The sequence below is a fragment of the Triturus cristatus genome, chromosome 6, assembly GCF_964204655.1.
Source record: "Triturus cristatus chromosome 6, aTriCri1.1, whole genome shotgun sequence".
Classification (NCBI taxonomy): Eukaryota; Metazoa; Chordata; class Amphibia; order Caudata; family Salamandridae; genus Triturus; species Triturus cristatus.
Window position 1 is genome coordinate 881885302 of NC_140589.1, and position 18334 is coordinate 881903635.

Here is an 18334-nt window from a genome sequence, read left to right on the forward strand (position 1 = left end):
GTCTGTAGCCTGAACCATGAGCCTTTGCAACCCTGGCATAATCTACATACTTCCAATTGGTGAAGTCTTGGACCACAAATGCAGTGAAGAATAATGGATTGTTACTCTTCATGCATTTTTGCCCATTGGCTCAGATTTGAATGCTTACTGGCCATACGAGCATCTCTGCCAGGCCACCCTATGTCTAGAGACCGTAGATTTAGAGAGTTTATAAACATTGTAGGTTCATCAATGAAGTGTGCTCGCTTCGGCGGCACATATACTAAAATTGGAACGATACAGAGAAGATTAGCATGGCCCCTGCGCAAGGATGACACGCAAATTCGTGAAGCGTTCCATATTTTTACCAGCTTTCAGGAGAGAAATGTTCTATGTTTTCAAGACTAATTGAAATAATAAACCAGGTTCCAGTGCTTTCCTCCTAATATCTATTTTTCAATTTGTCTCTCCTCAACATTTTTAATGTATTTACCTCGCAGTAATGAAGGTGCACTCTATGGCCAGCTGCATTTAGCAAGGAAGCCTGCAGGACTTCTGGGACTTTTCTTTCCCTTCTTCAGCCTCCCTGTCATTATTCTTCACAACCCCCAAATCTATACTGCTGCCAGCGATGCGTTGCTTTGTGGGAAGCAAGAGAAAGAGAAGGGGAGGGCCTATGCAAATGATGGCCTCAGGGCTGTCTGGGAGTCCCTTTTCATTAGTACTGTTAAAATCCGCCTTGCAACCAGATTGGTCGGGTAAGCTGAAAAACACCAGGCATGATTGGGCACCAGGTCCTCTAAGCCCTTGGAGGACATATCGGCGCTGCATCCCTCAGTTTCTGAGGTCCAAGAAATGTTCACCCTCCACCCTAATAGAGAGGTCTTGGCCGATCGTGGGCAGAAGGGAGCAGGGCAAGATGCTCATGATCCTGCTCTAATAATGAACTGCCTTCCTCTCTCCTTACCTGTGGTTCTGCCTGGCTGCTTTGTTCCAGTTGTAGGCCTACATCCCACAGGCAATTTGCTTGTCCCTCTCACACATGTAAATGGGTCAGCACTCAAGTGCACACACCTGCCTGCACCCACAGACCCTCTCACACACACTTTTCTCAACAAGATTTTTTCCTAGTTTAGAGACTCAGAGACCCATGTTGAAATACAAAAGCAGCACACCACATGACGGCCTTCACATAGAATCCAGCAGCAAATGGGAAACTTTTAACTGGCCGTGGTCCTATTACTGCAGCCCTACCATGGAACGACTGCTGGATGAGTCCTGCTCGAGAATATTGAACCTACAACAAGTCTGAGGTAAATAAGAATTCCACAGGAATACCATAAAACAGGGACCTATGACCCTTTCGAGCCAGATAGGAGTCGAACCTACAATCTTCTGATCCGTAGTCAGACGCGTTATCCATTGCGCCACTGGCCCCATGTAGGATTACCCATACTTTTGTCCTTAAGAGGACCAGAAGTTGTGTGTGTGTGTGTGTGTGTGTGTGTGTTTTAAAACACCATTCCATCAACCTTTTTAGCCACGTTTACTGCTCACAACCAGAAGACACAAGTAAACCCACCTGACCTCCTGAAATTCTGTTCTGTCAGGTGTTCCTAACTTATACAAAGGACTTTAGGAGGACGAAGGACCTAAAAGTCAGGCGAAATGGTCCTAGATCCAAGGAAATGTTTTAGATCAGCCTCAGTTTCTTAAATAGTCTGCATTAACATCATCAGTTCCACGTCTGTGTGGAGCTGATCTTGAGGACTCCTTAATCAGCAGGCGGGTACAACAATAAAGTGTTTAATATTACAATACAGGCGAAAATTCAGACACCTTGTCATAGGCTCACCTTGTCCAGGGACCCAAGCATGCTGCCTTTCACCTCTCAGAGCCCTTCACCTAACCTACTGTGCAGCTGTCTCACCTTTAATATCACTGTTCCACAGGCAGCATGATGTCACAATGTTCCTTGTCTGTAGCCTGAACCATGAGCCTTTGCAACCCTGGCATAATCTACATACTTCCAATTGGTGAAGTCTTGGACCACAAATGCAGTGAAGAATAATGGATTGTTACTCTTCATGCATTTTTGCCCATTGGCTCAGATTTGAATGCTTACTGGCCATACGAGCATCTCTGCCAGGCCACCCTATGTCTAGAGACCGTAGATTTAGAGAGTTTATAAACATTGTAGGTTCATCAATGAAGTGTGCTCGCTTCGGCGGCACATATACTAAAATTGGAACGATACAGAGAAGATTAGCATGGCCCCTGCGCAAGGATGACACGCAAATTCGTGAAGCGTTCCATATTTTTACCAGCTTTCAGGAGAGAAATGTTCTATGTTTTCAAGACTAATTGAAATAATAAAGCAGGTTCCAGTGCTTTCCTCCTAATATCTATTTTTCAATTTGTCTCTCCTCAACATTTTTAATGTATTTACCTCGCAGTAATGAAGGTGCACTCTATGGCCAGCTGCATTTAGCAAGGAAGCCTGCAGGACTTCTGGGACTTTTCTTTCCCTTCTTCAGCCTCCCTGTCATTATTCTTCACAACCCCCAAATCTATACTGCTGCCAGCGATGCGTTGCTTTGTGGGAAGCAAGAGAAAGAGAAGGGGAGGGCCTATGCAAATGATGGCCTCAGGGCTGTCTGGGAGTCCCTTTTCAGCAGTACTGTTAAAATCCGCCTTGCAACCAGATTGGTCGGGTAAGCTGAAAAACACCAGGCATGATTGGGCACCAGGTCCTCTAAGCCCTTGGAGGACATATCGGCGCTGCATCCCTCAGTTTCTGAGGTCCAAGAAATGTTCACCCTCCACCCTAATAGAGAGGTCTTGGCCGATCGTGGGCAGAAGGGAGCAGGGCAAGATGCTCATGATCCTGCTCTAATAATGAACTGCCTTCCTCTCTCCTTACCTGTGGTTCTGCCTGGCTGCTTTGTTCCAGTTGTAGGCCTACATCCCACAGGCAATTTGCTTGTCCCTCTCACACATGTAAATGGGTCAGCACTCAAGTGCGCACACCTGCCTGCACCCACAGACCCTCTCAAACACACTTTTCTCAACAAGATTTTTTCCTAGTTTAGAGACTCAGAGACCCATGTTGAAATACAAAAGCAGCACACCACATGACGGCCTTCACATAGAATCCAGCAGCAAATGGGAAACTTTTAACTGGCCGTGGTCCTATTACTGCAGCCCTACCATGGAACGACTGCTGGATGAGTCCTGCTCGAGAATATTGAACCTACAACAAGTCTGAGGTAAATAAGAATTCCACAGGAATACCATAAAACAGGGACCTATGACCCTTTCGAGCCAGATAGGAGTCGAACCTACAATCTTCTGATCCGTAGTCAGACGTGTTATCCATTGCGCCACTGGCCCCATGTAGGATTACCCATACTTTTGTCCTTAAGAGGACCAGAAGTTGTGTGTGTGTGTGTGTGTTTTAAAACACCATTCCATCAACCTTTTTAGCCACGTTTACTGCTCACAACCAGAAGACACAAGTAAACCCACCTGACCTCCTGAAATTCTGTTCTGTCAGGTGTTCCTAACTTATACAAAGGACTTTAGGAGGACGAAGGACCTAAAAGTCAGGCGAAATGGTCCTAGATCCAAGGAAATGTTTTAGATCAGCCTCAGTTTCTTAAATAGTCTGCATTAACATCATCAGTTCCACGTCTGTGTGGAGCTGATCTTGAGGACTCCTTAATCAGCAGGCGGGTACAACAATAAAGTGTTTAATATTACAATACAGGCGAAAATTCAGACACCTTGTCATAGGCTCACCTTGTCCAGGGACCCAAGCATGCTGCCTTTCACCTCTCAGAGCCCTTCACCTAACCTACTGTGCAGCTGTCTCACCTTTAATATCACTGTTCCACAGGCAGCATGATGTCACAATGTTCCTTGTCTGTAGCCTGAACCATGAGCCTTTGCAACCCTGGCATAATCTACATACTTCCAATTGGTGAAGTCTTGGACCACAAATGCAGTGAAGAATAATGGATTGTTACTCTTCATGCATTTTTGCCCATTGGCTCAGATTTGAATGCTTACTGGCCATACGAGCATCTCTGCCAGGCCACCCTATGTCTAGAGACCGTAGATTTAGAGAGTTTATAAACATTGTAGGTTCATCAATGAAGTGTGCTCGCTTCGGCGGCACATATACTAAAATTGGAACGATACAGAGAAGATTAGCATGGCCCCTGCGCAAGGATGACACGCAAATTCGTGAAGCGTTCCATATTTTTACCAGCTTTCAGGAGAGAAATGTTCTATGTTTTCAAGACTAATTGAAATAATAAACCAGGTTCCAGTGCTTTCCTCCTAATATCTATTTTTCAATTTGTCTCTCCTCAACATTTTTAATGTATTTACCTCGCAGTAATGAAGGTGCACTCTATGGCCAGCTGCATTTAGCAAGGAAGCCTGCAGGACTTCTGGGACTTTTCTTTCCCTTCTTCAGCCTCCCTGTCATTATTCTTCACAACCCCCAAATCTATACTGCTGCCAGCGATGCGTTGCTTTGTGGGAAGCAAGAGAAAGAGAAGGGGAGGGCCTATGCAAATGATGGCCTCAGGGCTGTCTGGGAGTCCCTTTTCAGCAGTACTGTTAAAATCCGCCTTGCAACCAGATTGGTCGGGTAAGCTGAAAAACACCAGGCATGATTGGGCACCAGGTCCTCTAAGCCCTTGGAGGACATATCGGCGCTGCATCCCTCAGTTTCTGAGGTCCAAGAAATGTTCACCCTCCACCCTAATAGAGAGGTCTTGGCCGATCGTGGGCAGAAGGGAGCAGGGCAAGATGCTCATGATCCTGCTCTAATAATGAACTGCCTTCCTCTCTCCTTACCTGTGGTTCTGCCTGGCTGCTTTGTTCCAGTTGTAGGCCTACATCCCACAGGCAATTTGCTTGTCCCTCTCACACATGTAAATGGGTCAGCACTCAAGTGCACACACCTGCCTGCACCCACAGACCCTCTCACACACACTTTTCTCAACAAGATTTTTTCCTAGTTTAGAGACTCAGAGACCCATGTTGAAATACAAAAGCAGCACACCACATGACGGCCTTCACATAGAATCCAGCAGCAAATGGGAAACTTTTAACTGGCCGTGGTCCTATTACTGCAGCCCTACCATGGAACGACTGCTGGATGAGTCCTGCTCGAGAATATTGAACCTACAACAAGTCTGAGGTAAATAAGAATTCCACAGGAATACCATAAAACAGGGACCTATGACCCTTTCGAGCCAGATAGGAGTCGAACCTACAATCTTCTGATCCGTAGTCAGACGCGTTATCCATTGCGCCACTGGCCCCATGTAGGATTACCCATACTTTTGTCCTTAAGAGGACCAGAAGTTGTGTGTGTGTGTGTGTGTGTGTGTTTTAAAACACCATTCCATCAACCTTTTTAGCCACGTTTACTGCTCACAACCAGAAGACACAAGTAAACCCACCTGACCTCCTGAAATTCTGTTCTGTCAGGTGTTCCTAACTTATACAAAGGACTTTAGGAGGACGAAGGACCTAAAAGTCAGGCGAAATGGTCCTAGATCCAAGGAAATGTTTTAGATCAGCCTCAGTTTCTTAAATAGTCTGCATTAACATCATCAGTTCCACGTCTGTGTGGAGCTGATCTTGAGGACTCCTTAATCAGCAGGCGGGTACAACAATAAAGTGTTTAATATTACAATACAGGCGAAAATTCAGACACCTTGTCATAGGCTCACCTTGTCCAGGGACCCAAGCATGCTGCCTTTCACCTCTCAGAGCCCTTCACCTAACCTACTGTGCAGCTGTCTCACCTTTAATATCACTGTTCCACAGGCAGCATGATGTCACAATGTTCCTTGTCTGTAGCCTGAACCATGAGCCTTTGCAACCCTGGCATAATCTACATACTTCCAATTGGTGAAGTCTTGGACCACAAATGCAGTGAAGAATAATGGATTGTTACTCTTCAAGCATTTTTGCCCATTGGCTCAGATTTGAATGCTTACTGGCCATACGAGCATCTCTGCCAGGCCACCCTATGTCTAGAGACCGTAGATTTAGAGAGTTTATAAACATTGTAGGTTCATCAATGAAGTGTGCTCGCTTCGGCGGCACATATACTAAAATTGGAACGATACAGAGAAGATTAGCATGGCCCCTGCGCAAGGATGACACGCAAATTCGTGAAGCGTTCCATATTTTTACCAGCTTTCAGGAGAGAAATGTTCTATGTTTTCAAGACTAATTGAAATAATAAAGCAGGTTCCAGTGCTTTCCTCCTAATATCTATTTTTCAATTTGTCTCTCCTCAACATTTTTAATGTATTTACCTCGCAGTAATGAAGGTGCACTCTATGGCCAGCTGCATTTAGCAAGGAAGCCTGCAGGACTTCTGGGACTTTTCTTTCCCTTCTTCAGCCTCCCTGTCATTATTCTTCACAACCCCCAAATCTATACTGCTGCCAGTGATGCGTTGCTTTGTGGGAAGCAAGAGAAAGAGAAGGGGAGGGCCTATGCAAATGACGGCCTCAGGCCTGTCTGGGAGTCCCTTTTCAGCAGTACTGTTAAAATCCGCCTTGCAACCAGATTGGTCGGGTAAGCTGAAAAACACCAGTCATGATTGGGCACCAGGTCCTCTAGGCCCTTGGAGGACATATCGGCGCTGCATCCCTCAGTTTCTGAGGTCCAAGAAATGTTCACCCTCCACCCTAATAGAGAGGTCTTGGCCGATCGTGGGCAGAAGGGAGCAGGGCAAGATGCTCATGATCCTGCTCTAATAATGAACTGCCTTCCTCTCTCCTTACCTGTGGTTCTGCCTGGCTGCTTGGTTCCAGTTGTAGGCCTACATCCCACAGGCAATTTGCTTGTCCCTCTCACACATGTAAATGGGTCAGCACTCAAGTGCACACACCTGCCTGCACCCACAGACCCTCTCACACACACTTTTCTCAACAAGATTTGTTCCTAGTTTAGAGACTCAGAGACCCATGTTGAAATACAAAAGCAGCACACCACATGACGGCCTTCACATAGAATCCAGCAGCTAATGGGAAACTTTTAACTGGCCGTCGTCCTATTACTGCAGCCCTACCATGGAACGACTGCTGGATGAGTCCTGCTCGAGAATATTGAACCTACAACAAGTCTGAGGTAAATAAGAATTCCACAGGAATACCATAAAACAGGGACCTATGACCCTTTCGAGCCAGATAGGAGTCGAACCTACAATCTTCTGATCCGTAGTCAGACGCGTTATCCATTGCGCCACTGGCCCCATGTAGGATTACCCATACTTTTGTCCTTAAGAGGACCAGAAGTTGTGTGTGTGTGTGTGTGTGTGTGTGTTTTAAAACACCATTCCATCAACCTTTTTAGCCACGTTTACTGCTCACAACCAGAAGACACAAGTAAACCCACCTGACCTCCTGAAATTCTGTTCTGTCAGGTGTTCCTAACTTATACAAAGGACTTTAGGAGGACGAAGGACCTAAAAGTCAGGCGAAATGGTCCTAGATCCAAGGAAATGTTTTAGATCAGCCTCAGTTTCTTAAATAGTCTGCATTAACATCATCAGTTCCACGTCTGTGTGGAGCTGATCTTGAGGACTCCTTAATCAGCAGGCGGGTACAACAATAAAGTGTTTAATATTACAATACAGGCGGAAATTCAGACACCTTGTCATAGGCTCACCTTGTCCAGGGACCCAAGCATGCTGCCTTTCACCTCTCAGAGCCCTTCACCTAACCTACTGTGCAGCTGTCTCACCTTTAATATCACTGTTCCACAGGCAGCATGATGTCACAATGTTCCTTGTCTGTAGCCTGAACCATGAGCCTTTGCAACCCTGGCATAATCTACATACTTCCAAATGGTGAAGTCTTGGACCACAAATGCAGTGAAGAATAATGGATTGTTACTCTTCATGCATTTTTGCCCAATTGGCTCAGATTTGAATGCTTACTGGCCATACGAGCATCTCTGCCAGGCCACCCTATGTCTAGAGACCGTAGATTTAGAGAGTTTATAAACATTGTAGGTTCATCAATGAAGTGTGCTCGCTTCGGCGGCACATATACTAAAATTGGAACGATACAGAGAAGATTAGCATGGCCCCTGCGCAAGGATGACACGCAAATTCGTGAAGCGTTCCATATTTTTACCAGCTTTCAGGAGAGAAATGTTCTATGTTTTCAAGACTAATTGAAATAATAAAGCAGGTTCCAGTGCTTTCCTCCTAATATCTATTTTTCAATTTGTCTCTCCTCAACATTTTTAATGTATTTACCTCGCAGTAATGAAGGTGCACTCTATGGCCAGCTGCATTTAGCAAGGAAGCCTGTAGGACTTCTGGGACTTTTCTTTCCCTTCTTCAGCCTCCCTGTCATTATTCTTCACAACCCCCAAATCTATACTGCTGCCAGCGATGCGTTGCTTTGTGGGAAGCAAGAGAAAGAGAAGGGGAGGGCCTATGCAAATGATGGCTTCAGGGCTGTCTGGGAGTCCCTTTTCAGCAGTACTGTTAAAATCCGCCTTGCAACCAGATTGGTCGGGTAAGCTGAAAAACACCAGGCATTATTGGGCACCAGGTCCCCTAGGCCCTTGGAGGACATATCGGCGCTGCATCCCTCAGTTTCTGAGGTCCAAGAAATGTTCACCCTCCACCCTAATAGAGAGGTCTTGGCCGATCGTGGCCGATCGGGGCAGAAGGGAGCAGGGCAAGATGCTCATGATCCTGCTCTAATAATGAACTGCCTTCCTCTCTCCTTACCTGTGGTTCTGCCTGGCTGCTTTGTTCCAGTTGTAGGCCTACATCCCACAGACAATTTGCTTGTCCCTCTCACACATGTAAATGGGTCAGCACTCAAGTGCACACACCTGCCTGCACCCACAGCCCTCTCACACACACTTTTCTCAACAAGATTTTTTCCTAGTTTAGAGACTCAGAGACCCATGTTGAAATACAAAAGCAGCACACCACATGACGGCCTTCACATAGAATCCAGCAGCAAATGGGAAACTTTTAACTGGCCGTGGTCCTATTACTGCAGCCCTACCATGGAACGACTGCTGGATGAGTCCTGCTCGAGAATATTGAACCTACAACAAGTCTGAGGTAAATAAGAATTCCACAGGAATACCATAAAACAGGGACCTATGACCCTTTCGAGCCAGACCTACAATCTTCTGATCCGTAGTCAGACGCGTTATCCATTGCGCCACTGGCCCCATGTAGGATTACCCATACTTTTGTCCTTAAGAGGACCAGAAGTTGTGTGTGTGTGTGTGTGTGTGTTTTAAAACACCATTCCATCAACCTTTTTAGCCACGTTTACTGCTCACAACCAGAAGACACAAGTAAACCCACCTGACCTCCTGAAATTCTGTTCTGTCAGGTGTTCCTAACTTATACAAAGGACTTTAGGAGGACGAAGGACCTAAAAGTCAGGCGAAATGGTCCTAGATCCAAGGAAATGTTTTAGATCAGCCTCAGTTTCTTAAATAGTCTGCATTAACATCATCAGTTCCACGTCTGTGTGGAGCTGATCTTGAGGACTCCTTAATCAGCAGGCGGGTACAACAATAAAGTGTTTAATATTACAATACAGGCGAAAATTCAGACACCTTGTCATAGGCTCACCTTGTCCAGGGACCCAAGCATGCTGCCTTTCACCTCTCAGAGCCCTTCACCTAACCTACTGTGCAGCTGTCTCACCTTTAATATCACTGTTCCACAGGCAGCATGATGTCACAATGTTCCTTGTCTGTAGCCTGAACCATGAGCCTTTGCAACCCTGGCATAATCTACATACTTCCAATTGGTGAAGTCTTGGACCACAAATGCAGTGAAGAATAATGGATTGTTACTCTTCATGCATTTTTGCCCATTGGCTCAGATTTGAATGCTTACTGGCCATACGAGCATCTCTGCCAGGCCACCCTATGTCTAGAGACCGTAGATTTAGAGAGTTTATAAACATTGTAGGTTCATCAATGAAGTGTGCTCGCTTCGGCGGCACATATACTAAAATTGGAACGATACAGAGAAGATTAGCATGGCCCCTGCGCAAGGATGACACGCAAATTCGTGAAGCGTTCCATATTTTTACCAGCTTTCAGGAGAGAAATGTTCTATGTTTTCAAGACTAATTGAAATAATAAAGCAGGTTCCAGTGCTTTCCTCCTAATATCTATTTTTCAATTTGTCCCTCCTCAACATTTTTAATGTATTTACCTCGCAGTAATGAAGGTGCACTCTATGGCCAGCTGCATTTAGCAAGGAAGCCTGCAGGACTTCTGGGACTTTTCTTTCCCTTCTTCAGCCTCCCTGTCATTATTCTTCACAACCCCCAAATCTATACTGCTGCCAGCGATGCGTTGCTTTGTGGGAAGCAAGAGAAAGAGAAGGGGAGGGCCTATGCAAATGATGGCCTCAGGGCTGTCTGGGAGTCCCTTTTCAGCAGTACTGTTAAAATCCGCCTTGCAACCAGATTGGTCGGGTAAGCTGAAAAACACCAGGCATGATTGGGCACCAGGTCCTCTAGGCCCTTGGAGGACATATCAGCGCTGCATCCCTCAGTTTCTGAGGTCCAAGAAATGTTCACCCTCCACCCTAATAGAGAGGTCCTGGCCGATCGTGGGCAGAAGGGAGCAGGGCAAGATGCTCATGATCCTGCTCTAATAATGAACTGCCTTCCTCTCTCCTTACCTGTGGTTCTGCCTGGCTGCTTTGTTCCAGTTGTAGGCCTACATCCCACAGGCAATTTGCTTGTCCCTCTCACACATGTAAATGGGTCAGCACTCAAGTGCACACACCTGCCTGCACCCACAGACCCTCTCACACACACTTTTCTCAACAAGATTTTTTCCTAGTTTAGAGACTCAGAGACCCATGTTGAAATACAAAAGCAGCACACCACATGACGGCCTTCACATAGAATCCAGCAGCAAATGGGAAACTTTTAACTGGCCGTGGTCCTATTACAGCAGCCCTACCATGGAACGACTGCTGGATGAGTCCTGCTCGAGAATATTGAACCTACAACAAGTCTGAGGTAAATAAGAATTCCCCAGGAATACCATAAAACAGGGACCTATGACCCTTTCGAGCCAGATAGGAGTCGAACCTACAATCTTCTGATCCGTAGTCAGACGTGTTATCCATTGCGCCACTGGCCCCATGTAGGATTACCCATACTTTTGTCCTTAAGAGGACCAGAAGTTGTGTGTGTGTGTGTGTGTTTTAAAACACCATTCCATCAACCTTTTTAGCCACGTTTACTGCTCACAACCAGAAGACACAAGTAAACCCACCTGACCTCCTGAAATTCTGTTCTGTAAGGTGTTCCTAACTTATACAAAGGACTTTAGGAGGACGAAGGACCTAAAAGTCAGGCGAAATGGTCCTAGATCCAAGGAAATGTTTTAGATCAGCCTCAGTTTCTTAAATAGTCTGCATTAACATCATCAGTTCCACGTCTGTGTGGAGCTGATCTTGAGGACTCCTTAATCATCAGGCGGGTACAACAATAAAGTGTTTAATATTACAATACAGGCGAAAATTCAGACACCTTGTCATAGGCTCACCTTGTCCAGGGACCCAAGCATGCTGCCTTTCACCTCTCAGAGCCCTTCACCTAACCTACTGTGCAGCTGTCTCACCTTTAATATCACTGTTCCACAGGCAGCATGATGTCACAATGTTCCTTGTCTGTAGCCTGAACCATGAGCCTTTGCAACCCTGGCATAATCTACATACTTCCAATTGGTGAAGTCTTGGACCACAAATGCAGTGAAGAATAATGGATTGTTACTCTTCATGCATTTTTGCCCATTGGCTCAGATTTGAATGCTTACTGGCCATACGAGCATCTCTGCCAGGCCACCCTATGTCTAGAGACCGTAGATTTAGAGAGTCTATAAACATTGTAGGTTCATCAATGAAGTGTGCTCGCTTCGGCGGCACATATACTAAAATTGGAACGATACAGAGAAGATTAGCATGGCCCCTGCGCAAGGATGACACGCAAATTCGTGAAGCGTTCCATATTTTTACCAGCTTTCAGGAGAGAAATGTTCTATGTTTTCAAGACTAATTGAAATAATAAAGCAGGTTCCAGTGCTTTCCTCCTAATATCTATTTTTCAATTTGTCTCTCCTCAACATTTTTAATGTATTTACCTCGCAGTAATGAAGGTGCACTCTATGCCCAGCTGCATTTAGCAAGGAAGCCTGCAGGACTTCTGGGACTTTTCTTTCCCTTCTTCAGCCTCCCTGTCATTATTCTTCACAACCCCCAAATCTATACTGCTGCCAGCGATGCGTTGCTTTGTGGGAAGCAAGAGAAAGAGAAGGGGAGGGCCTATGCAAATGATGGCCTCAGGGCTGTCTGGGAGTCCCTTTTCAGCAGTACTGTTAAAATCCGCCTTGCAACCAGATTGGTCGGGTAAGCTGAAAAACACCAGGCATGATTGGGCGCCAGGTCCTCTAGGCCCTTGGAGGACATATCGGCGCTGCATCCCTCAGTTTCTGAGGTCCAAGAAATGTTCACCCTCCACCCTAATAGAGAGGTCTTGGCCGATCGTGGGCAGAAGGGAGCAGGGCAAGATGCTCATGATCCTGCTCTAATAATGAACTGCCTTCCTCTCTCCTTACCTGTGGTTCTGCCTGGCTGCTTTGTTCCAGTTGTAGGCCTACATCCCACACGCAATTTGCTTGTCCCTCTCACACATGTAAATGGGTCAGCACTCAAGTGCACACACCTGCCTGCACCCACAGACCCTCTCACACACACTTTTCTCAACAAGATTTTTTCCTAGTTTAGAGACTCAGAGACCCTTGTTGAAATACAAAAGCAGCACACCACATGACAGCCTTCACATAGAATCCAGCAGCAAATGGGAAACTTTTAACTGGCCGTGGTCCTATTACTGCAGCCCTACCATGGAACGACTGCTGGATGAGTCCTGCTCGAGAATATTGAACCTACAACAAGTCTGAGGTAAATAAGAATTCCACAGGAATACCATAAAACAGGGACCTATGACCCTTTCGAGCCAGATAGGAGTCGAACCTACAATCTTCTGATCCGTAGTCAGACGCGTTTTCCATTGCGCCACTGGCCCCATGGAGGATTACCCATACTTTTGTCCTTAAGAGGACCAGAAGTTGTGTGTGTGTGTGTGTGTGTGTTTTAAAACACCATTCCATCAACCTTTTTAGCCACGTTTACTGCTCACAACCAGAAGACACAAGTAAACCCACCTGACCTCCTGAAATTCTGTTCTGTCAGGTGTTCCTAACTTATACAAAGGACTTTAGGAGGACGAAGGACCTAAAAGTCAGGCGAAATGGTCCTAGATCCAAAGAAATGTTTTAGATCAGCCTCAGTTTCTTAAATAGTCTGCATTAACATCATCAGTTCCACGTCTGTGTGGAGCTGATCTTGAGGACTCCTTAATCAGCAGGCGGGTACAACAATAAAGTGTTTAATATTACAATACAGGCGAAAATTCAGACACCTTGTCATAGGCTCACCTTGTCCAGGGACCCAAGCATGCTGCCTTTCACCTCTCAGAGCCCTTCACCTAACCTACTGTGCAGCTGTCTTACCTTTAATATCACTGTTCCACAGGCAGCATGATGTCACAATGTTCCTTGTCTGTAGCCTGAACCATGAGCCTTTGCAACCCTGGCATAATCTACATACTTCCAATTGGTGAAGTCTTGGACCACAAATGCAGTGAAGAATAATGGATTGTTACTCTTCATGCATTTTTGCCCATTGGCTCAGATTTGAATGCTTACTGGCCATACGAGCATCTCTGCCAGGCCACCCTATGTCTAGAGACCGTAGATTTAGAGAGTTTATAAACATTGTAGGTTCATCAATGAAGTGTGCTTGCTTCGGCGGCACATATACTAAAATTAGAACGATACAGAGAAGATTAGCATGGCCCCTGCGCAAGGATGACACGCAAATTCGTGAAGCGTTCCGTATTTTTACCAGCTTTCAGGAGAGAAATGTTCTATGTTTTCAAGACTAATTGAAATAATAAAGCAGGTTCCAGTGCTTTCCTCCTAATATCTATTTTTCAATTTGTCCCTCCTCAACATTTTTTATGTATTTACCTCGCAGTAATGAAGGTGCACTCTATGGCCAGCTGCATTTAGCAAGGAAGCCTGCAGGACTTCTGGGACTTTTCTTTCCCTTCTTCAGCCTCCCTGTCATTATTCTTCACAACCCCCAAATCTATACTGCTGCCAGCGATGCGTTGCTTTGTGGGAATCAAGAGAAAGAGAAGGGGAGGGCCTATGCAAATGATGGCCTCAGGGCTGTCTGGGAGTCGCTTTTCAGCAGTACTGTTAAAATCTGCCTTGCAACCAGATTGGTCGGGTAAGCTGAAAAACACAAGGCATGATTGGGCACCAGGTCCTCTAGGCCCTTGGAGGACATATCAGCGCTGCATCCCTCAGTTTCTGAGGTCCAAGAAATGTTCACCCTCCACCCTAATAGAGAGGTCTTGGCCGATCGTGGGCAGAAGGGAGCAGGGCAAGATGCTCATGATCCTGCTCTAATAATGAACTGCCTTCCTCTCTCCTTACCTGTGGTTCTGCCTGGCTGCTTTGTTCCAGTTGTAGGCCTACATCCCACAGGCAATTTGCTTGTCCCTCTCACACATGTAAATGGGTCAGCACTCAAGTGCACACACCTGCCTGCACCCACAGACCCTCTCACACACACTTTTCTCAACAAGATTTTTTCCTAGTTTAGAGACTCAGAGACCCATGTTGAAATACAAAAGCAGCACACCACATGACGGCCTTCACATAGAATCCAGCAGCAAATGGGAAACTTTTAACTGGCCGTGGTCCTATTACTGCAGCCCTACCATGGAACGACTGCTGGATGAGTCCTGCTCGAGAATATTGAACCTACAACAAGTCTGAGGTAAATAAGAATTCCACAGGAATACCATAAAACAGGGACCTATGACCCTTTCGAGCCAGACCTACAATCTTCTGATCCGTAGTCAGACGCGTTATCCATTGCGCCACTGGCCCCATGTAGGATTACCCATACTTTTGTCCTTAAGAGGACCAGAAGTTGTGTGTGTGTGTGTGTGTGTGTTTTAAAACACCATTCCATCAACCTTTTTAGCCACGTTTACTGCTCACAACCAGAAGACACAAGTAAACCCACCTGACCTCCTGAAATTCTGTTCTGTCAGGTGTTCCTAACTTATACAAAGGACTTTAGGAGGACGAAGGACCTAAAAGTCAGGCGAAATGGTCCTAGATCCAAGGAAATGTTTTAGATCAGCCTCAGTTTCTTAAATAGTCTGCATTAACATCATCAGTTCCACGTCTGTGTGGAGCTGATCTTGAGGACTCCTTAATCAGCAGGCGGGTACAACAATAAAGTGTTTAATATTACAATACAGGCGAAAATTCAGACACCTTGTCATAGGCTCACCTTGTCCAGGGACCCAAGCATGCTGCCTTTCACCTCTCAGAGCCCTTCACCTAACCTACTGTGCAGCTGTCTCACCTTTAATATCACTGTTCCACAGGCAGCATGATGTCACAATGTTCCTTGTCTGTAGCCTGAACCATGAGCCTTTGCAACCCTGGCATAATCTACATACTTCCAATTGGTGAAGTCTTGGACCACAAATGCAGTGAAGAATAATGGATTGTTACTCTTCATGCATTTTTGCCCATTGGCTCAGATTTGAATGCTTACTGGCCATACGAGCATCTCTGCCAGGCCACCCTATGTCTAGAGACCGTAGATTTAGAGAGTTTATAAACATTGTAGGTTCATCAATGAAGTGTGCTCGCTTCGGCGGCACATATACTAAAATTGGAACGATACAGAGAAGATTAGCATGGCCCCTGCGCAAGGATGACACGCAAATTCGTGAAGCGTTCCATATTTTTACCAGCTTTCAGGAGAGAAATGGTCTATGTTTTCAAGACTAATTGAAATAATAAAGCAGGTTCCAGTGCTTTCCTCCTAATATCTATTTTTCAATTTGTCTCTCCTCAACATTTTTAATGTATTTACCTCGCAGTAATGAAGGTGCACTCTATGGCCAGCTGCATTTAGCAAGGAAGCCTGCAGGACTTCTGGGACTTTTCTTTCCCTTCTTCAGCCTCCCTGTCATTATTCTTCACAACCCCCAAATCTATACTGCTGCCAGCGATGCGTTGCTTTGTGGGAAGCAAGAGAAAGAGAAGGGGAGGGCCTATGCAAATGATGGCCTCAGGGCTGTCTGGGAGTCTCTTTTCAGCAGTACTGTTAAAATCCACCTTGCAACCAGATTGGTCGGGTAAGCTGAAAAACACCAGACATGATTGGGCGCCAGGTCCTCTAGGCCCTTGGAGGACATATCGGCGCTGCATCCCTCAGTTTCTGAGGTCCAAGAAATGTTCACCCTCCACCCTAATAGAGAGGTCTTGGCCGATCGTGGGCAGAAGGGAGCAGGGCAAGATGCTCATGATCCTGCTCTAATAATGAACTGCCTTCCTCTCTCCTTACCTGTGGTTCTGCCTGGCTGCTTTGTTCCAGTTGTAGGCCTACATCCCACAGGCAATTTGCTTGTCCCTCTCACACATGTAAATGGGTCAGCACTCAAGTGCACACACCTGCCTGCACCCACAGCCCTCTCACACACACTTTTCTCAACAAGATTTTTTCCTAGTTTAGAGACTCAGAGACCCATGTTGAAATACAAAAGCAGCACACCACATGACGGCCTTCACATAGAATCCAGCAGCAAATGGGAAACTTTTAACTGGCCGTGGTCCTATTACTGCAGCCCTACCATGGAACGACTGCTGGATGAGTCCTGCTCGAGAATATTGAACCTACAACAAGTCTGAGGTAAATAAGAATTCCACAGGAATACCATAAAACAGGGACCTATGACCCTTTCGAGCCAGACCTACAATCTTCTGATCCGTAGTCAGACGCGTTATCCATTGCGCCACTGGCCCCATGTAGGATTACCCATACTTTTGTCCTTAAGAGGACCAGAAGTTGTGTGTGTGTGTGTGTGTGTGTTTTAAAACACCATTCCATCAACCTTTTTAGCCACGTTTACTGCTCACAACCAGAAGACACAAGTAAACCCACCTGACCTCCTGAAATTCTGTTCTGTCAGGTGTTCCTAACTTATACAAAGGACTTTAGGAGGACGAAGGACCTAAAAGTCAGGCGAAATGGTCCTAGATCCAAGGAAATGTTTTAGATCAGCCTCAGTTTCTTAAATAGTCTGCATTAACATCATCAGTTCCACGTCTGTGTGGAGCTGATCTTGAGGACTCCTTAATCAGCAGGCGGGTACAACAATAAAGTGTTTAATATTACAATACAGGCGAAAATTCAGACACCTTGTCATAGGCTCACCTTGTCCAGGGACCCAAGCATGCTGCCTTTCACCTCTCAGAGCCCTTCACCTAACCTACTGTGCAGCTGTCTCACCTTTAATATCACTGTTCCACAGGCAGCATGATGTCACAATGTTCCTTGTCTGTAGCCTGAACCATGAGCCTTTGCAACCCTGGCATAATCTACATACTTCCAATTGGTGAAGTCTTGGACCACAAATGCAGTGAAGAATAATGGATTGTTACTCTTCATGCATTTTTGCCCATTGGCTCAGATTTGAATGCTTACTGGCCATACGAGCATCTCTGCCAGGCCACCCTATGTCTAGAGACCGTAGATTTAGAGAGTTTATAAACATTGTAGGTTCATCAATGAAGTGTGCTCGCTTCGGCGGCACATATACTAAAATTGGAACGATACAGAGAAGATTACCATGGCCCCTGCGCAAGGATGACACGCAAATTCGCGAAGCGTTCCATATTTTTACCAGCTTTCAGGAGAGAAATGTTCTATGTTTTCAAGACTAATTGAAATAATAAAGCAGGTTCCAGTGCTTTCCTCCTAATATCTATTTTTCAATTTGTCCCTCCTCAACATTTTTAATGTATTTACCTCGCAGTAATGAAGGTGCACTCTATGGCCAGCTGCATTTAGCAAGGAAGCCTGCAGGACTTCTGGGACTTTTCTTTCCCTTCTTCAGCCTCCCTGTCATTATTCTTCACAACCCCCAAATCTATACTGCTGCCAGCGATGCGTTGCTTTGTGGGAAGCAAGAGAAAGAGAAGGGGAGGGCCTATGCAAATGATGGCCTCAGGGCTGTCTGGGAGTCCCTTTTCAGCAGTACTGTTAAAATCCGCCTTGCAACCAGATTGGTCGGGTAAGCTGAAAAACACCAGGCATGATTGGGCACCAGGTCCTCTAGGCCCTTGGAGGACATATCAGCGC

General features: G+C 45.8%; 14 non-coding genes across 14 annotated transcripts; 10 read left to right on the forward strand and 4 right to left on the reverse strand.

The window, feature by feature from the left end:
- Nucleotides 1–238: 238 nt before the first annotated feature.
- Nucleotides 239–345, forward strand: LOC146818020 (U6 spliceosomal RNA). The gene has a single exon (XR_014963338.1). It is a non-coding gene; the product is annotated as a U6 spliceosomal RNA (small nuclear RNA).
- A 998-nt stretch (nucleotides 346–1343) lies between these two features.
- TRNAR-ACG (transfer RNA arginine (anticodon ACG)) lies at nucleotides 1344–1416 on the reverse strand. The gene has a single exon. It is a non-coding gene; the product is annotated as a tRNA-Arg (tRNA).
- A 778-nt stretch (nucleotides 1417–2194) lies between these two features.
- LOC146818022 (U6 spliceosomal RNA) lies at nucleotides 2195–2301 on the forward strand. The gene has a single exon (XR_014963339.1). It is a non-coding gene; the product is annotated as a U6 spliceosomal RNA (small nuclear RNA).
- A 1839-nt stretch (nucleotides 2302–4140) lies between these two features.
- On the forward strand, nucleotides 4141–4247 carry LOC146818023 (U6 spliceosomal RNA). The gene has a single exon (XR_014963341.1). It is a non-coding gene; the product is annotated as a U6 spliceosomal RNA (small nuclear RNA).
- A 998-nt stretch (nucleotides 4248–5245) lies between these two features.
- TRNAR-ACG (transfer RNA arginine (anticodon ACG)) lies at nucleotides 5246–5318 on the reverse strand. The gene has a single exon. It is a non-coding gene; the product is annotated as a tRNA-Arg (tRNA).
- A 774-nt stretch (nucleotides 5319–6092) lies between these two features.
- LOC146818025 (U6 spliceosomal RNA) lies at nucleotides 6093–6199 on the forward strand. Its single transcript, XR_014963342.1, has one exon. It is a non-coding gene; the product is annotated as a U6 spliceosomal RNA (small nuclear RNA).
- A 998-nt stretch (nucleotides 6200–7197) lies between these two features.
- On the reverse strand, nucleotides 7198–7270 carry TRNAR-ACG (transfer RNA arginine (anticodon ACG)). Its single transcript has one exon. It is a non-coding gene; the product is annotated as a tRNA-Arg (tRNA).
- A 777-nt stretch (nucleotides 7271–8047) lies between these two features.
- LOC146818027 (U6 spliceosomal RNA) lies at nucleotides 8048–8154 on the forward strand. The gene has a single exon (XR_014963343.1). It is a non-coding gene; the product is annotated as a U6 spliceosomal RNA (small nuclear RNA).
- A 1840-nt stretch (nucleotides 8155–9994) lies between these two features.
- Nucleotides 9995–10101, forward strand: LOC146818028 (U6 spliceosomal RNA). Its single transcript, XR_014963344.1, has one exon. It is a non-coding gene; the product is annotated as a U6 spliceosomal RNA (small nuclear RNA).
- A 1839-nt stretch (nucleotides 10102–11940) lies between these two features.
- LOC146818029 (U6 spliceosomal RNA) lies at nucleotides 11941–12047 on the forward strand. The gene has a single exon (XR_014963345.1). It is a non-coding gene; the product is annotated as a U6 spliceosomal RNA (small nuclear RNA).
- Nucleotides 12048–13045: 998 nt separating this feature from the next.
- TRNAR-ACG (transfer RNA arginine (anticodon ACG)) lies at nucleotides 13046–13118 on the reverse strand. Its single transcript has one exon. It is a non-coding gene; the product is annotated as a tRNA-Arg (tRNA).
- A 772-nt stretch (nucleotides 13119–13890) lies between these two features.
- On the forward strand, nucleotides 13891–13997 carry LOC146818031 (U6 spliceosomal RNA). The gene has a single exon (XR_014964520.1). It is a non-coding gene; the product is annotated as a U6 spliceosomal RNA (small nuclear RNA).
- A 1832-nt stretch (nucleotides 13998–15829) lies between these two features.
- Nucleotides 15830–15936, forward strand: LOC146818032 (U6 spliceosomal RNA). The gene has a single exon (XR_014963346.1). It is a non-coding gene; the product is annotated as a U6 spliceosomal RNA (small nuclear RNA).
- Nucleotides 15937–17767: 1831 nt separating this feature from the next.
- LOC146818033 (U6 spliceosomal RNA) lies at nucleotides 17768–17874 on the forward strand. The gene has a single exon (XR_014964530.1). It is a non-coding gene; the product is annotated as a U6 spliceosomal RNA (small nuclear RNA).
- Nucleotides 17875–18334: the final 460 nt, after the last annotated feature.